A 19,845-nucleotide genomic window follows, 5' to 3' on the forward strand; every position below is an offset into this window, starting at 1 on the left:
CTTCCAGGAGGTGACCTCTCTCCTACGTTCTTTTCCCTCTTTCCATCAGTATCTCCTGTCGATGGTGATAGCTTATTTTAAGCCGGGCCGGGCTCTTCTCCTGGCAATTCCAGAAAATCCATTTCTTCATAGCTCTGTGAGTACCTTGCTCCATCCCCGCAATCAATATTAAACACCCTGGGAGGGTGGAGAGAGACGGGGGGCTCTGACCTTTCATCTATTTTTTTAAACCCCTTTGTACTGTTTACTCTGGTGTGAAAATGACAGGATTACGGTACAGTGGTTTCTTTTTCAAACAAAGTTATGCTTTTTATACCATTCGTTGTCAAAACAAACTACCCTAATGTCAATTAAAACACTGAACGAAACAAAGCAAAACACAAAACCTTCCTAAGAGGAGAGGAAGAAAGAACTGACACCATCCTGCCCCCGAGTAAACAGACTTGAGGCGTTTCCGGTTCTGATTTTCCAGTCTCGGGTCTTCCCACATCAGCACCAAGTGTGATTATCTTCCGTTTCTGCGTTCCCACGACAAATGCCACAATCGGGGGGCCCTTATCACATAGCGCGGATCTGGTGTAAAATGCTCCCCACTGACGTTTCTTCCAAGTCTCCCAAGCCAGTCGGCTCTATTTGCCTGAATATCCTCCCAAAACACAGGTCTGACCGCTTCACACAATTTCATCGGCTAATGCCGTGCCAAATCAAGGCCAGAGCTCTGGGCTGGAATTCAACTCTCTCTGCAATCTCCATCACACCGTCCTGACACTTTATTCCTGTGTTCCACCGTTCCTTCCAAATACCCTGCCCTCTAAGTTTCTATTGGGCTTTCTGTCCAGGTATCTTTCCCACACATTTATCTGAAGAAAATGACCCTATCCTTAAAGTGGGTTCAAACACCAAAACCTTCACGATGCCTGATCTCCCTAACTTCTGCATCCCGGAGCCACTTGAGTTAAAATCGTATTATAATGTGATGCTTTGCATTATAGTCATTTCTTATCTCCCCCCTTCCCCTTCCCCAGTCCCATCAGACTGGACACAATGTGGAAGGCAGGTCTTGTCAAAATGTCAATGCATTCCCAAAACGCTCAGCACAATTCTTTTCATTTTGCAAATGTTCGTTATTGTGAGTCTTCGAGGTAATCAGCATTGCATTTGGCTCTGAGATTAAATGTTCATTCATTCATTCATTCATTGATCTAATGAAACCTTATAACGTACACCCTACATGCCGCGGAATATGAGGTGATGGGAACAGAGATTCACAAAAGGCTGTTGAATTCATGCATCAATATGAACCAAGCCCTAAATGTGTCATTTGGTAGGAGAGGGATGAATGCAGAAACAGATCAGATCAGCTCCTGCCCTCAGGAACTGTCCACGTACCTACAACATAGGGAGAGAGGTGTGTGCACATAAAACAAGTTGAAGGGAACGGGGTTTGGATTTTGTCCTCATCCTCAAGGTGTGAGAGGCACCCTTCCGAAGGTCCTGCCTGGCAGTGCCTCCTTGACGACTGGGCGGCTCTCGGTGATGGTGACGGTGACGCTGGGCAGGGCTGGGTGGGTCGTATGAGGATGTTCAGCCTGCCTCTTTCCTGGGAAGCTGATCTCAAGCGGAGGCCCTTCCTGTCCTGATGACAGCGACCTGATGTCTTTCCCCAGCTATGTGGCCAGCGACATGGAAGAGGACAACCAGGCCCCCAAACAGGCCATCTTTTCGTTCCTCTATGGAAAGAACCGCTCCCAGCGTCCCTTGTTCCACAAACTGCGTTCCCAGTTCATCCGTTCCATGGGCTGGAAGACGAGGGTCACTCGGGAAGAGTGCGAGCAGGTGGGTGGGCTGTGGCGGTCTCGGGGAGGGGTGGGGCCGGAGAGGAGGGGGGGATCACGGGGAACTCGGTTTGGGACTTGGGGATGGACGAGAAAGAACCGGAGGCCGGGCAACGGGAGGCAGCGGCATCCTCATTGCCAGGGGCTGTTTTTCTTTCCAGATCCAGGCTTTTGATCCAGAGCTCTGGGTGTGGGGAAGAGATCGCGCCCTCTTGCCCCAGGGGCCCCAGGAGCACGCAGGCCTCAGGTTATCGGCCTGCGCAAAGGTAGGTCCGCCTGCGTGCGCAAAGGTGAGGGCGGAATGACGTGTTGTCTACTGAGGAAATCGGAGGGATCCCACTGCTGGACCCACATCACCTCTCACGCTGTGACGGGGGCCAGCCGGGCACACAGCCACACGCCGACTCAGCGCCCAGCCACGGACTGACAGCCACACACAGACACCAGCACCGCGGGGCCCGTGGGCGCCAGACTCGGGGAAACCAGTTTGTCCCAGACGCATGGGTCTCACTGAAGTCATTTCACCCAAAGCAACTGGCTCCAAATGACAGCTTTGACGAGATGGTGATTTTCTTCCATATACTGTGTTTCCAGTTTCTCTTTTTCATTCATTTTTGGCCTTACATCCCTCAGGGATATGGGTTCCAGCATTTACCTACAACAAAGTAAATGTCTACAAACAGGATATTACATACAACAGCCCACACGTTCAATAAGAGAAGATGAATTAGGACTGGCTTTATTTTCATCCAAATTTACTTTCAAATTGCTTATGGCCAGATGACCTGGGACTCTTTATTTCCCCTGACTCACCACTTCTGGACCAATGATTCCTCTTGGACAATTCACCTTTTCCCCCTCAAGTTTACGGTCAAGGGGGTTTATCACAACGAGTGAAGGTTAAGGAATGCCATCTTCAGCATGGCTTATTACAATTGACACATTAGAGTTCTAGATGTGGGCAGAGGACTGAGCAAACATTTGGTTTAAATCTTGCAAACTAGCTGTCTTAGTCCATTCGACCTGCCCTACCTACTACAGACCGCGTGGCTCATAAACAACCCACCACAGTCTCTTCTACAAGGCCAATAACCTCATTCATGAGGGCTCTACCCCATGACCTAATAACCTCCCAAAGACCCCACCTCCTAATACCAGCACCTTAGCGGTTAAGATTTTAAGATTTCAACATAAGAATTTTGGGGGACACAAACATTCAGCCCGTAACACTAGCCAAGTTTAGGACTGAGTATTATTTAACAATTAGGATCCAGGGACTTCCCTGGTGGCAGAGTGGTTAAGAATCCTCCTGCCAACGCAGGGCACACGGGTTCGAGCCCTGGTCCGGGAAGACCCCACATGCCGCGGAGCAACTAAGCCCGTGCGCCACAACTACTGCACCTGAGCGCTAGAGCCCACGAGCCATAACTACTGAGCCTGCATTCTAGAGCCCGCAAGCCACAACTACTCAGCCTGTGCGCCTAGAGTCCATGCTCCGCAACAAGAGAAGCCAACGTCATGAGAAGCAACGGAGAGTACTCCTCGCTCACCACAACTAGAGAGAGCACACACGTAGCAACCAAGACCCAATGCAGCCAAAAATAAAATAAAGGAAATAAGTAAATAAATGAAAAATTAATAATAAAATAGACATTAGGATGCAGGGTTAGCGTCAGGGTTAGGCATCCGGCATCAGGTCTCCTGGTCCACGATGCTGACTTGTCAGTCATGTCTATAGTGTGGTGCCAAGTTCAGAACTGAAGTGGTGCCAGAGGACCAAGGTGAGTTGAGACTAAAGCAGCATTTCTCCAAATGCCAGCTCCCTGCGCACAATCACCTGGGGTCTTCGCTATAAAGCAGATTACTGGGCCTGGCCTTAGGTGTATTCAGTAGTTTTTGGAGTCAGGGTCACCAGAGTCCAAGAATCACACTTGAAAACAATGAATGGCTCAGGACTGGGGTTCAGAATGGAGAATTTGAGATAAAACTGCAATCATAAAGGAGTCTCAGTTCTGCTTAGAATTGACTAAGCATGCGAAAACCTTTATAGCTGCACAGTTGCCACTTTGCAATCTGACATCCTCGCTCTTTCTCTTACATCCAGATCACAGAGCCCAGGAGAGATGAGGATGTTCAACACGAGGGCACTCCAGACAGTGATGACAGCTGTGAGGAAGGAAGGGAGAAAGCCTCTTGTGCAGAGAATCGCGAAGAACCCAGCACCTTCTAGAATGAGCTGAGAAGAGTTTTCATATCATACTCCTAGGAGCGGGGCATGCTTCTAGGAGTCTGTGGCAGGACAATAAGAAAACAGGGTTTTCTCAGATGCCATCCTTTTGGAAGTCACCACCCCAATTTTCAGATCATTTCATTCAAATCTCCCCTGAGGTCCCATTTTTTATACACTTGTTTGCCCCGGTCTAGAAGCATTTGAAGGTGGAGTGTAGGGGCTCAGAATAGGAGAGAAAAAGTTTAAAATATATAATGAGAGCCATAGGGTCGTGACTGATGACTTAACTTTCACAGGCTTATTTGGAAAATGTCACCTGTAAAATTATTGTATTTTTATATTTATATATTTATTTTAAATAGTTTTAAATATTTATTTTGAAATAGTCTTCATTTTGAAACACCTTGTTCCTACAAACTTTTCTGATGAGTATTACAGCTGTTGTATATTTACACATATATACAGTTTTATTCACATTTTCAAGAGAGATTTTTATTTTTATCTATTACATAATATACACTTTATATATTACATAATATTCCCATTCTACTTACAGCTAGGTGGGTATTTCCTCCCAAATCTTGTAAGCATAAATTTTATTTTTTTAGTTCTCATTATTGAATTGTGGGAATTCAGTCGTAATTTTTTAACTTGTCTCAACATGTTTGTACGTTGTTTTAGATTATTAAAGAGCACCGAGCAATGCAGCTTTTGGGAAATACAATAAAGATGAAAGTCTTCCCACAGTCATGATGTGTGTGGTTATTACCAGTCGGCTTCGCCTCTTTGCTGTCCAACGAGGTGTTGCTTAATGGTGTTGTGATTATCCAACCACATTTCTTAACTCTGAAAAATAGTCCTGAATTATTTTTCATGTAGAGAAAACTACAGAAGATGAGGCACATCTTGCATCATTCAGGACTCCAATACTGAGAGACAAGTGTTGGGTAAAAGGAAAGATAGCTTTATTGAGGAAGCCGGCAGTCCAGGGGAGATGGTGGGCTTATGTCCCGAAGAACCAACTCTCCCCTCCTGAGGTTTTGCTTGAGGACTATACAGGGACAAGAGAAAGGGGCTACATGTTGAAGAGAGGGTTACAGGGTGCGTGATCAGCTCACGGACATGCTTCTGATTGGTTGGTGGTGAGGTCACGGGGACTCAACATCATCAGCCTTCTGGTTCCAACTGGTCTGGGGTCTACGTGCTTGTGGGCAGCATGCAGTTAACTTCTTCCACCTGCTGGGGGTTTCAGTCTCTGCCAAGCAGTTCCAAAGACATGGCTCAGAATATTACCCGATAGCCCTTGAGGAGGAACTAAAGGTCCCTGACTGTGTTGAACGGCTAAAGTATGATTATTTTGTCTTTGCTGTTTTTCTGGCCACGCCACGCAGCTTGCAGGATCTTACTTCTCTGACCAGGGATCAAAAACAGGCCTCTACTAGTGGAAGCGCAGAGTCCTAAGCCCTGAAATACCAGGAAATTCCTGACAGTACACTTAAAAAAAACAAAAACAAACAGACCAAAAGAAACACAGTTTTAAGGAAGCTTAACTTTCTCAGAAATGCAGAAATTTTGTTGTGCATTTACTTTCTTTTTTTTTTAAAATACATTTATCAATTTATTTATTTATTTTTGTCTGCGTTGGGTCTTCGTTGTTGCACGTGGGCTTCCTCTAGTTGGCGTGATCGGGGACGACTCTTCGTTGTGGTACATCAGCTTCTCAATACGGTGGCTTCTCTTGTTGCGGAGCATGGGCTCTAGGCACGTGGGTTCCAGTAGTTGTGGCTCGCGGCCTCTAGAGGTTTCTTTATTTTCTATTTTTTGCAAGTATTCATCAAATGTTTATGGCTTGAATGAATGACAAATAATTTCTTCCAACAATCTTCACACTGCTTAAACTATGACAATATTTAGCGTCTCAAATTTCGTATGACCTTACTCTCTCCGTGCTCTAGTTTCTGAGAGCATGTGGGATCTTCCCGGACCAGGGCTCGAACCCGTGTGCCCTGCACTGGCAGGCGGATTCTTAACCACTGCACCGCCAGGGAAGTCCCTGTGCATTTATTTTCAAAACATAATAAGGCCGGATGAATTCAGAACTAGGGGCAGAAAGCTCTTCCAGTGAGACACAGAAGCTCTGCTGTTTACGCAGATTTAGAGAACAACTTTCCAACCACTTACTAAAGAGACCAACACTCCACTAGAAACAGTTATCATTTTACAGAGAGAAAACCAAACTCCAGCTCTGCATCAATATAATATTTGATACTCAGAGAACCAGAAGCTCTTTTTTGAAAACCTCTGGAATAAACATCAAAACTGAGCCGCCTTCGGCTCAGACAAATGAAATTCCCTTTCCACCCATCTCCTGCAACTTTCTATATTCACTGCGGTTGTGTCCTTCACTATCCTCTTTCTGGTGCTGGAACAATCAGTCATTTCACTTTAGGACCAAACTAGTTTTGTTCCTGTTAATAAACAAAGCTACATCTCATTATCCTGCATACAAAGTTGTACCTCTCGGCTGCTGGAACCAAGCAGGACCCTGCAGGGCCCTTCCATGTCCCCTGCCTCTTGTTTGTAAAACAGCTGCAGTCTCCCAGGCCTCCCCTGAGTCACAAAAGGACAGGTTCAAGCAGTTCATGATTAGGACAACAGCACTCACAGAATCTTTGGTTCCTCCCGAAGGACATAAGTAACAGTGTCAGAGACACACTCCTAACTTGTTTTTCAGATACTGAAACCACTCCAAGAGGAGAAAGCTAACTGTATGATCACCAGACTGGAGCTATGACGTAAGCTGCTCCACCTTGAGCAGACCTGAACCAATGGCTTACACAATTCCAGGAACTGCCCTCAAGGAAATGGGAACAAACCAACACTGGAGTTGAAGATTAACTGTGCCTGAAACAATCAACATGACACCGACCACACCACTGCAGGACCAATTTCAAGATGATGGTTAGAGCTGACTGTGCTACTCTGCATGTAGCCCCCACCCGCACAGCCCAGAGACTTCCCATCTTTTCCCTATCAACCCGTTTTCCCTCTAATTGGCAACTGGGAGATGGTTTTGGGGACACTAGTCCGCCATCTTCCCAGGTTGCCAGCTTCCTGAATAAAGCATCTTTCTTCCTCCACCAACCTTTGTCTGTGGAACACTGACTTCTGAGCGATGAGCAGCTGAACCTGAGTTCTGTTCCAGCCGATAACATTACTATTGGTCAAGTCTCATTCATATTATATTAATGATAACTTTGAACCAAAGTTACTTCCATTTCACAAAGAAAACTAGCAGTGAATAATTGACAACTGTCCATCACACATCAGCATTTTAGGCTAGGAGAGCTCATGAAAACACATAGCACAACTTTACATAGCCACAAACATCCCTTACACGACTTCTCCAAGTGGTAGAGACAAACACATTCATTAACACACCCACAGACATAGCCTCTAGGTAACAAATAAAAATATGCAGCAAGAGCATAGAACTTGAGATTATGCTTAGTAATCAATGTTTCGGGTTTCTGTCTTGCTTAGAAATGACCTCGGTATCCAACGATTATCCAGTAAGTAACACAATTTAATATCAGTTCAAGGCTTTACGTAAACTAAAGATCTTGGAATTTATCGACAAGCTAACACAGTACAAAACACAGTTACTGTTGAAAGAAAGTTTGTCGGAATAATAATTAAATGCGGTTAAACACAAATTTATATTTTTCACAGCCTTAAATACTAAGTAGAAGTAATGTTAGCTTATTTGATGGGCACACTTATATAAATTTAGGAAGAACACTCCCAAGTAGATTTTTTTAAATGTATGCCTAATACCGATAATTAAGATAGGAATAAATATTTATTAAACCAAAAATATTAAACTAGCTTCATTTGTCAAAGATTTACCTAAATTATGTAAACTTGAAGTCTTTCCATTTCTGAGTTGAGTTTTGGCTGCACACAGAGGCTTGCTGGATCTTAGTTCCCTGACCAGGGACGGAACCCGGATCCTGGCAGTGAAAGCACCGAGTCCTACCACTGGACGGCCAGGGAATTCCCTGACTTGATTTCTACAAGAATACTTTTCTAGCACATTTAACATATGAGAAGTTCTAATTCCTTTCTCTCTGAGAATTTTAGGGATATATAATTTTTATAAGCACATTTGTATCTTTGTAGGCCAATCAGGACAGAAACCCTTTAATTTAAGAGACTCTACAATGTACTTTAATAGATCCAGAAGTAGGAAAACATTACATACTCACACTGTCAGAGGTAAAGACCTTTCTGAATTACAGACACACAGACACAGAGAATGGAACTTTTACCTTCAGTTCTCAAGTCTTAGACATGAGTCAGGAATAAACACTCACCAGTCTAGATGTTAAAGAGCAGTTCTCCTCCCACTGGGCAAGAGATTCTCAATTGATTTGAGCTTGTCCAAGTAGACAAACAGAAAAGACTAACAAACCAGATCCTCTGTTACTTCTCACCTAACTGAGATTAGTTCTGTAGAAACTTAATCCCTTTGGAGAGACCATCAAAAGTCTTCAAACGACAGAGCCAAACTCAGAATCCCTGCTGCTCCAAATGGGGAACCACTCAGCTGTAATCTGAAAACAACGCAGAAACACAAAAGTAATACAAGGGGAAACTAAAGAAACAGAAAGTGCTCCAAGTTCAATGACAGCTTGGGTTCACCCCTGGGAGAGGAGATAAGACGTACCTGGGCTTCACTGGCTAATGAAACACACCACTTGTTGCTGGGCTTTTACAGATTTATTTACGTGTAATTGATATACAAAATCCAGCCCATGTTTAATTTGTATAACTTGATGAGTCTGGACATATGCACACACCTGTGATACCACCACCACCATCACGGTAAGATACTCTTCACTTCCAAAACATTCCTTCTATCCCTTTGCGTGTGTGTGTGTGTGTGTGTGTGTGTGTTAGAAAGACTTAACACAGCAACAGGTACATGAAGAGGTGCTCAACGTCACTAATCATCCGGGAAATGCAAATCAAAATCATAATGAGATATTACCTCACATCTGTTAGAATGCCCACAATTTTTTTTTTTTTTTAAAGATAAGAGTTGTCAAGGTTGTAGAGAAATCGTAACCCTTGTATATTATAGGCAAGAATGTAACATCGTGCAGGCACTGTGGAAAACAGTACGGAGTTTTCTCAAAATCTTTTAAATAAAATTTCCATATGATCCAGCAATCCCACTTCTGGGTATACGGGCCCAGCTCAGAGACACTGCAGCTTCAGTTCCAGAACACTGCAATGAAGCGAATACCGCCATAAAGCGAGTCACATGAATTCTTTGGTGTACCCGTGCATGAAAAACTTATGTTTACACTATACTGTAGCCTGTTAAGTGTGCGATAGCCTTGTGTCTAAAAAAACAATGTACATACCTTTATTGAAATATACTTTAGGGAAGAGAAATATAGATCAGTATAACAGGATAGAAAGCCCAGAGATAAACCACGCACATATGGTCACCTTATCTTTGATGAAGGAGGCAAGAATATACAATGGAGAAAAGACAGCCTCTTCAATAAGTGGGGCTGGGAAAACTGGACAGCTACCTGTAAAAGAATGAAATGAGAACACTACCTAACACCATAACACAAAAATAAACTCAAAATGGATTAAAGACCTAAATGAAAGGCCAGACACTATCAAACTCTTAGAGGAAAACATAGGCAGAACACTCTATGACATAAATCACAGCAAGATCCTTTTTGACCCACCTCTTAGAAAAATGGAAATAAAAACAAAAATAAACAAATGGGACTGAATGAAACTTAAAAGCTTTTCCACAGGAAAGGAAACCATAAACAACAACAAAACAACAACCCTCAGAGTGGGAGAAAATATTTGTAAACGAAGCGACTGACAAAGGATTCATCTCCAAAATATACAGGCGGCTCACGCAGCTCAATATCAAAAAAACAAACAACTCAACCCAAAAATGGACACAAGACCTAAAGGGACATTTCTCCAAAGAAGATATAAGATTGCCAACAAACACATGAAAGGATGCTCAACGACACTAATCGTTAGAGAAAGGCAAATCAAAACTACAGTGAGGTATCACCTCACACCGCTCAGAATGGCCATCATCAAAAAATCTACGAACAATAACTGCTGGAGGGGGTGTGGAGAAAAGGGAACCATCCTCCTGCACGCTGCTGGGAATGTACATTTATACAGCCACTACGGAGGACAGTACGGAGGTTCCTTCAAAAACTAAAAATAGGGCTTCCCTGGTGGCGCAGTGGTTAAGAATCCTCCTCCCAGTGCATGGGACACGGGTTCGAGCCCTGGTCCGGGAACATCCCACATGGCGCAGGGCAACTAAGCCCGTGTGCCACAACTACTGAGCCTGCGCTCTAGAGCCCACGAGCCACACCCACTGCGCCCGCGTGCCACAACTACTGAAGCCCGCACGCCTAGAGCCAGCGCTCCGCAACTAGAGAAGCCACCGTAAGAGGAGTCTGCGCACCGCACAGTGAAGCGCCTGCTCGCTGCAACTAGAGAAAGCCCACGCACAGCAACGAAGACCCAACGCAGCCGAAAATAAAGAATAAATAAAACGACATAAATTTATACAAAACAAAAAACCAACTACACATAGAACTAACATATGATCCTCCAATCTCACTACTGGGCACCTATGCTGAGAAAACCATAATTCAAAAAGAGACACGTACCACAATGTTCACTGCAGCACTATTTACAATAGCCAGGACATGGAAGCAACTGAAGTGTCCACTGACAGATGAATGGATAAAGAAGATGTGGCACATATATACCATGGAATATGACTCAGCCATAAAAAGAAACCAAATTGAACTATCTGTAGTGAGGTGGATGGACCTAGAGTCTGTGAAACAGAGTGAAGTCAGTCAGAAAGACAAAAACAAATACCGTCTGCTAACACACATTTATGGAACCGAAAGAAAAAAAAAGGGGGTTCTGATGAACCTAGTGGCAGGACAGGAATAAAGACGCAGACGCAGAGAATGCACCTGAGGACACGGAGCGGTGGGGGAAGGGTAAGCTGGGACGAAGCGAGACAGTGGCATGGACATATATATACACTACCAAATGTAAAACAGATAGCTGGTGGGAAGCAGCCGCATAGCACAGGGAGATCAGCTCAGTGCTTTGTGACCACCTAGAGGGGTGGGCTAGGGAGGGTGGGAGGGAGACGCAAGATGGAGGGGATATGGGGATATATGTATACATACAGCTGATTCACTCTGTTATACAGCAGAAACTAACACAACACTGCAAAGCAAATATACTCCAATAAAGATGTTAAAAAAAAAAATACTTTAGGGACTTCCCTGGTGGTCCAGTGGTTAAGAATCCGCCTTCCAATACAGGGGGCGCAGCTTTGATCCCTGGTCGGGGAACTGAGATCTCACGTGCTGTGCTGTGCAGCACAGCCGAAACAAAAAAAGATTAAAAATACTTTACTGCTAAAAAATGTTAACCATCATCTGAGCCTTCGGCGAGTAGTAACCTTTTTGCTGATGGAGGGTTTGAAATAGTGTGAGAATTACTAACATATGACACACAGACAAGAAGTGAGCAACTGCTGTTGGAAATACGGTGCCAACAGACTTGCTCAACAAAGAGTTGCCGCAAACCTTCAATTTGTGAAAAACACAAGATCCGGGAAGCACAATAACTATAATAGAATATAATGTAATATAATATAATAAATTATAATATAGCCTGTATATTCAAAGAAAAGGAAATCAATATTTAGAAGAGATACATGCACCTCTATACTCATTACAGAATTATTCACCAGAGCCAAGATAGGAAAACTACGCAAATTTTCACCAACACAGAAATGGATAAAGAAAATGGGGTATATACATAGGATATTATTCAGACTTATTAGAAGGAAATCCTACCAGTTGTGACAATGGGGATATAACTAGAAGACATTATGATAAGTGAAATAAGTCAGTCACAGAAGGACAAAACTGTGTGTTTCCACTTATATGAGGTATCTAAAAGAGTCACACATAAATTGTCAGGGGTGGGGGAGGAGAGAATGGGGAGTTGTTCAATGGGTATAAAGTTACAGTTACACAAGATGAATATGTTCTAGAGAACTGCTGTATGACTAAGCGTCTATAGTTAACGAGGCACACTATTCTTTTCGTCTGAATTAAAAAATTTCATTCAAGTGCAACTGACCTACAACACTATGTTAGTTCCAGGTGCATAATATCAATATTTCTATACATTAGAAAATGATCACCAAGATTAAGTCTAGTTGTGGTCGAGTTACCATCCATCACCATACAAAGTTATAATGTTATTGACTGTATTGCCCATGCTGTATATTTCACTCCAAAGACTCATTTATTTTGTAACTGCTTATCTGTTCCTCTTAATCTCCCTCACCTATTTCACTCATCCACCTACCCTCTTCTGGCAACCACCTGTTTGTTCTCTGTATCGATGAGTCTGTTTCTGTATAGTGACATTAGTTCATTTACTTTGTTTTTTATATGCCACATACAAATGAGATCATACGGTATTTGCCTTCCTCACTCTGACTTATTGCACTTAGCACACCACCCTCTGCCTCCATCCATGTTGCCACAAATGGCAAGATTTCATTCTTTTTTTTTTAATTTTTAAAAATTTATTTATTTTACTTTTGGCTGCATTGGGTCTCTGTTGCTGCAGGTGGCATCTTTTATAGTTGCGGCCAGCGGGGGCTTCTCTTCCTTGCGGTGCGTGGGCTTCTCATTGCGGGGGCTTCTCTTGTTGCAGAGCATGGGCTCTAGGTGAGCGGGCTTCAGTCACTGTGGTACGCGGGCTCAGTAGTTGTGGTTCGCAGGCTCTAGAGCATGGCTCAATAGTTGTGGCACACGGGCTTAGTTTCTCCGTGGCATGTGCAATCCTCCCGGACCAGGGCTTGAACCCATTTGCCCTGCACTGGCAGGTGGATTCTTAACCACTGCACCCCCAGGGAAGCCCCTCATTCTTCTTCTTTTTTTTTTTTTCTGGCTAATAGTCCATTGTGTGTGTGTGTGTGTGTGTGTGTGTGTGTGTGTGTGTGTGTGTGTGTGTGTGTGTGTGTATGTGACGCATCTTCTGTATCCATTCATCTATGGATGGACACATAGGTTGCTCCTATATACTGGCTATTATAAATAATGCTCAATGAACATAGGCGTACATGTGTCTTTTCGAACTAGTGTTTTTGTTTTCTTCCAAAAAAATACACAGAAGTGGAATTTCTGGATCCTTTTATAGTTCTACTTTAAAATTTTTGAGGAATGATGTGCACTACTCTTGACACGAAGTTTACCTGGTGCTGTTAGGTGAATCCATCCAGGATCTCTGTGAAGACCTCCCAAACTGTTAAAACATAAGGGTAGGGACTTCCCCAGTGGGCCAGTGGTAAAGAATCCCCCTTACAATACAGGGGACCTGGGTTCAATCCCTGGTCAGGACACTAAGATCCCACGTGCCGCAGGGTAACTAAGGAATGGTGTGGAGGAGGTTAAGGAAAAGACCACGCCAAGCACAGAGGCCGTTTAAGATGGCAACAAACTCCTGACATTGACTGAAAATCAAAGTTCTTTACGTGTAACAATCGAAGAGGCAGGATGGGTCCTGTTAGCAAGGTCCCCTGAGATGCCAGGTCACCTGACCCCCAGCTCCAGATGCAGAGACGTCCTGGACCCAGGCTTTGCTGGCCTGGGAAGGCTGAGGGTGCCCACCTGCTGACAGGACACCGGGGGGTGGGGGGTGGGGGGGGTGAGCGGGGCGGGGGGAAGAGCTGGTTGCCGCCCAAGGCAGACGAGCGTCTGTGCAGAACTGCCTCGGCTCAGCCTCGAGAAGCCTGTCTCAGAAATCGACAGCAAGTCTTCCAGAAGCTCTGCCCATATTCCATTCAGGCGTCACTGGTCACACCTGTGGCTGCCCGGATGAAGACTGGGGGCCCACACGTTCACACACTGAAAATTATTACCAAATGCAAGAGAGTGAGGGATCAGACCATGAACTACTCTCATTTTAAAGCGTAAGTAGAATCACGCAACCTTATTCTCCTTTCCGGTTCTGCATTTGTAATTTCACAAAATGTGTGATCTGTGGGGCTTTTCTAATTGCTTGTAATTTTGCCGGATGAGAAAAAAACAGCACAATAAGAAAACATTATAGTTTTCACTGGTAACGGGCATAAAAATATATGCACTGTTGCTGCTTGAAAACTGCATTCATGTGAATGTTCCAGATGATTTTCTATTTGGTGATGGGTTAAGTGGCTTGCCCACGTTCACTTTTATGTAAAGGGAAGAGGAGAAAACTGCACTTTAAACTTAAAAAAATGGATGTCAGGAAACCTGGATAACAAATTAAGAAAGCAATCAGAACTGCAAATACTGAGGGGTTTTAGGTCCGTTTCAAAACACAAGGGAACAACCCACGATGTATGTGTCTTAAAAGACCACTTGGTACAGTAAGATTCCACACAGACAGCCTTGGAATCCCACAACTCAGAACTGGTTACACATTTCCCACAAGCCACTTTCTCAGCGTTACGTTCACAGTGTCGGCTCACTCCCCTGCTTGGTGGCAGAGAGGACGGGTCTCCTTTCCTTTCTGAGATTCTTTTCATGAGTGGCTAGAAAGCTTAAGCACTGGAATTCCATTAGAGAAAAGGAGTATTCCTCAGAGGATTGTACGTGACAGGCTGTTAAAGCCGTGACGCGGCTTTAACAGCTGCGTCCCTGTGTCAGAGATCTCCCATGCATGGCTGGGGCCCAAATGACACACAACAGCGGGGGCCCAGGGGCCGCAGTCCTAGGACGCTGCTCCACAACCAAAAAGGTCCTCTCGCTCCTCAGGGAAAAAGAAAGGTGTTCCCAGACACACACAGCCTCCACAGCCAGGAAGCGAGGATCCCACCTGCCTGGCCTGTCCCAGGAGAGTGGCTGATGCACTGCCCAGAACCAGAAAGGGGAACTGAGACCCAGCAGAAAGGGAACCACGAGACCGACGCATTCCTCCCCCATCACGCGCCTCTGCCCGCAAAGAAGCTGCACCTCAGTACTGACCAAGGAGGGTGCTCTTCAACTAGGACTCTTACCCACACAAACGTGCTGATTTCTAGAAACTTTTGAAATGCATAGTATTCAACCTCTCAAAGTAAAAAAAAAAAAGTAATGAATTACATAGCAATGCTGGAAAATACAGGAAAAAGACAATAAACTTTGGAAAACAATGTTTACTAACATGACCCCAACTGGAAAAATTTAGAAACATTTAACACGACTCTGAAAGCCAGTAAGACAAGGAAAACAAAACAGAACGAAACAAAACAAAACAAGACAGTATTGGGGCAGGAAGACGGGCAATGCACATGACAGGCCCTTCATATAAAAACAGCAATACACCAGTCTGAAAAGACCACAGACAGAAGGATTCCAACTACGTGACATTCTGGAAAGGGCAAAAATACACAGACAGTAACAAGATCAGCAGCTGTCGGGGGCTCGGGGACACTGGGGGGGATGAACAGGTGACCGGCACGGATGTTTCGGGCAGTGAAGTGCTTCTGGGTAGCACTGCAGTGGTGGCTGCAGGTCATCACACTTGTCCAAACCTGGGCAGTAGGACACAGAGAGGGAGCCTTAATATAAACTACAGACTCCACGGGAGAATCAGGGGTCAATGCTGATCCATCACTGAGATGACGCGCCACACAGCCCTGAGAGGTTATCAAGGGAGGGAACCCAGAGGGACGGGCATAGGAAACTGCTGTCTGCTCGATTCTCCTGGAACCCTAAAACTGCTCTAAAAACCGTCTATCCATTAAAAAGAAGAAACAGCTTCTAAGCATGTGAAAATACTCTCAACCTCATTCACGATTCAGAAAAACCCCAAGGGAACGTCCATACTGCTTACCGGGGCCTAGGACCAGCGGGAACACGCCGCGGCCTAGCCCCTTCCTGTCGGGCAGCGCGCTGGAGCCCAGAGTCCCCCTGACTTGACCCACCGCACCCCACCCCGTGTTTCATGCCGTCCACGGTCTCTACACATGACATCTTTAGATCAGATGACTCACTGTCCCGATTACAAGGTTTCAGTTTCTCCACAGGATGAAACAAAAACCAGCACAGGGGGGAGGCTCTTCAGTCAACCTCAGGGTCTGCCTGCATCCACGTCCCGCTGTTCCTGACGGGAGGCCCACGTCCTAAGGAAGGAGGTCCTTACCAGCACCTCAGGAGCCTCATCCAGTCCACCTCACGCTGCTCTGAGAGCCTCGCCAACCTCTGCAGCTACCCAAGTCCTGGTCACTTGAGGCCCGTCACCCTTCCCCAAGTCACTGAGCCACGTGCTCTGACGATGCATTTATAACCAGGCTCTCGGGCTTCCCTGGTGGCGCAGTGGGTAAGAATCCGCCTGCCAATGGTGGGCACACGGGTTCGAACCCTGGTCCGGGAAGATCCCACATGCTGCGGAGCAACTAAGCCCGTGAGCCACAACTACTCAGTCTGCGCTCCACAGCCCGCACGCTACAAGTACTGAGCCCACGGCCCACAACTACTGAAGCCCGCATGCCTAGAAGCCACGGTCTGCAATAAGAGAAGCCACCGCAATGAGAAGCCCGCGCACCGCCACAAAGAGTAGCCCCCGCTCACCGCAACTACAGACGAACGCCTGCGCGCAGCAACAGAGACCCAATGCAGCCAGAAGTGAATAAATTAATAAGTAAAGAAACAAAAATGAAAACACATAGATAAGTAAATAAAAGCAGGCTCTGCTGTGTCAGCACTCTGGAGTTCCCGACGTATCGACGGGCAGGATTCCCGTCCTCTCCCGTAATTACGTCTGTGAAGTGCCTTTCCCGAGGAGAATAGAAGCTCCTGGAAGCAGAGAATTGCTCAAGATCACATGCAGAACCTGAAGACATCTGACGTTTATGTCTAAGATAAAAGACACGACACTAGATGGCGTGAAGGGTCCCCGAGGCCAAGAGCCAGGGAAGCAGGACACGTCGTCTGGGGACCCTTCCACCAGCAGAGCAAAGTCTCCGTGGCCAGAACTAGCACTCAATTCGCTTTGAGCTGAGAAGCACCCGTGTAATTACATAGGCTCCCCAAAGAGTAATTCCTCCCACATGTAAGAGAGGAGATGGCTCTTCAGGCAGACAAGGCAAGTACAGTCTTCCCAGCTGGCTGAACTGTGTGTGCTGACGGTCACCATGGAGCTGGGCCCCAGAGCTCTGCTTTCTCCTCAAACCCCCAACTTCACCCTCACCCTCAGCTGAGGAGCTGCTTCCCTGAGAACAGAGAAGCCATCGGAGGGATTCCCCACCTGCAACCCAGCTCTGCCATCCCCTCCCCACTCCAGCACCCCGGGCAGAAGCTCTCCCCTCCCCCACACGCATCTACTGGATCATTCCCACTCTTATTTCTCCCGTCAAAACACAACACAACACAATACAACATCCTCCCCGGACCTCAGCTCCTACTCCAGCTACTGTCCAATTTCTCTTTTCCCCGTCACAGCAAAACGTCCTGAAAAAGTTAGAAACAGAACAAACCCAGTTCTCCCACTCCTCTCTCCTAAGCGTCTCCGATCAGGATTTTACCCCACAGATCCATCCAAACGCATCATCAGCGAGGTACGACCTCCCCCCAGTGCTGGGCTCGATGGTTCCATAGAACGGCTACCTCGTTTGTCCAGTCACCCAGGGAACCTCTGAAGTGCTTCCCATATGCAGACAAAATGCTGTGATTAATATTCTAGGAGAAATACTCAGCGTGCACAATACACTTGAGCAGCCGAAGGAAAGAGCAGCACAGAAAAAAAGTTTCCGTAACTACAGAAATGAAAAGGTAAGCTATTTTAATGGTAGCAAGTACGGGATGAAGGGGAACGAATAAAAACCATTTACACTACGACATTAACAAGCCTAATACTACAACGTGGTAACAGAGGCTGGAGAAGCACTTTAGAATGAACCCATTTTTCTGGGTAGGGTGACAGGCTAGACGATGCAACGATGAGCCGCCAGGGACAAAAGGACAAGGCAAGGGGCGGGGGAGCTGTAAATAGTCATTCTTGAATCTACTGGATCTAGCAATTTGAGGTGCCCTTTGGACAAACTCCACAGAGATGCTGGCAAGTGGCTGGACAGAGGCATCTATCTGGTCCAGCTGGGAGAACTGACAGAGCTGCAAGTGAAAAGCACCACAAGGTGAAGTCAGACAGGTTGAAGAGTCATGAACCAAGAGTGAAAACACAACACACAAAGGGGGGGCAGGAAGAAATCAGTCAGGAAGAGAGCAAGGAGAGATCTGTCACAGAAACCAACACAGCAGACTTTGCAGATGGGAAGGCGACAGTGGTCTGAGGTGACAACTGGCAAATCTCCACTGGTTTGTATGCTGGATGCCAGGTCACCTCAACCGGATCAGGTTCCGGGGAGGGGCAGAACCAAGACCGCAGGCGGAACGATACAATACAGCTGGGAAACACAGAATCTTTGCCACAGACATCACTACATGGTGTGTAACGCGACCCTGTTAGATTGTAAGTGACAAAGAGGGAAATTTACTGGAAGGGGGACAAGGCTGTGCTTCCAGATCCTCCTCATTGCATCCGTGGACTGAGCACTGAAAACAATGTACCTATGTGACAACGGTGTTCCAATGAACAGAAAAGTTCTATGCCCTGAGTGCTCCCTGGAAGGCATGATCTCGGCTTACGGGAAGGACAGGAAGGCACCGATGTCAACACGTTAGGGGCTGTGGCTCAGGAAGGCTAGCGGCCTACAGCGGGATCCTCAAGGAAACCTTTAACGCCCGAGAACAAAAGTGCTTCGGCAGGACAATGTAAGTCAAGCAAGGGATGGCGTTTTGCCACAGAGGTCAAGAACACGAGGCTTGTACTGTGTCTATAAGAGGATCGTGGGATCTACACGTGGAACTTGCCAGAAACACTTGGTACTGACCTGCTCCTCTACGCTTTGTCGAACCACATCTTTTCCCTACTCCTACTTTCCCATTTCACAGTTTGAACTATTCGCCTCCCAAGGTGTTATCACAAAAGAACAGCAGCAGGTAAATAAGTAAACAGCAAAACTCACCAGGGGCTGATTCATTTTCCGCTGCTCTTGGAACAACGTGCAGGACTGTGACAGTGGAGGCGGACCTGCAGAAGGAAAACGCAGGCAGTGAAGCTACGACTGAAGCGGCTCGGGGTTGCACGAGCACCCGCCCCGCGCTCCACAAGAGACACCTGTGGGAGACCCGCCATTTCCTCTTCAGAAGGGCCTGTTAGAATGAGGAGGGAACAACCACCCTCAGGTCTGTAACTCCCACGTGGCTGGGGTACCTGAGGGGATACTTTTTTTTCAGTAGCGAGTGTACATTGAGTCCTATTAAAATAAACATCCGTCAATAAATATGAAATTAAAAAACGCTTATAGTTTATCTCTTCTAAGTCTGTTAACAACTTAGATCAGGAAATCCACAGCATACCCGGAATAAAAGGACACAGGTGCGTTTCAGTCTTACAATTATTTGTACAAACTTTACAAACTTCAGTGCGACGCTCAAAAAACTCTTTCATTACAACTGACTTTAAGTGGACAGAACACCTGCCCTAGGAGTTCGGAGTCCTGTTAGCGACCCCACGTGCACACCCGGTGAGGATCTAGGACAAGTCATCTCCCTTCTCAGGCACAATCTCTTCCTTCCTCAAGCG

General features: G+C 45.9%; 1 protein-coding gene across 9 annotated transcripts in view; it reads right to left on the minus strand.

Annotated features, from left to right (window-relative positions):
- ZNF12 (zinc finger protein 12) overlaps positions 1-19,845 on the minus strand; it is a 138,983-nt gene that overhangs the window by 118,214 nt on the left and 924 nt on the right. For all 9 annotated transcript variants that reach the window (XR_009535088.1, XR_009535087.1, XR_009535089.1 and 6 more), the window contains exon 2: positions 19,226-19,290. The gene's annotated coding sequence lies outside the window, so the exon portion shown is untranslated. The remainder of the gene's footprint in view (positions 1-19,225; positions 19,291-19,845) is intronic.

The sequence above is a fragment of the Lagenorhynchus albirostris genome, chromosome 15, assembly GCF_949774975.1.
Source record: "Lagenorhynchus albirostris chromosome 15, mLagAlb1.1, whole genome shotgun sequence".
In the NCBI taxonomy this organism is placed as follows: Eukaryota; Metazoa; Chordata; class Mammalia; order Artiodactyla; family Delphinidae; genus Lagenorhynchus; species Lagenorhynchus albirostris.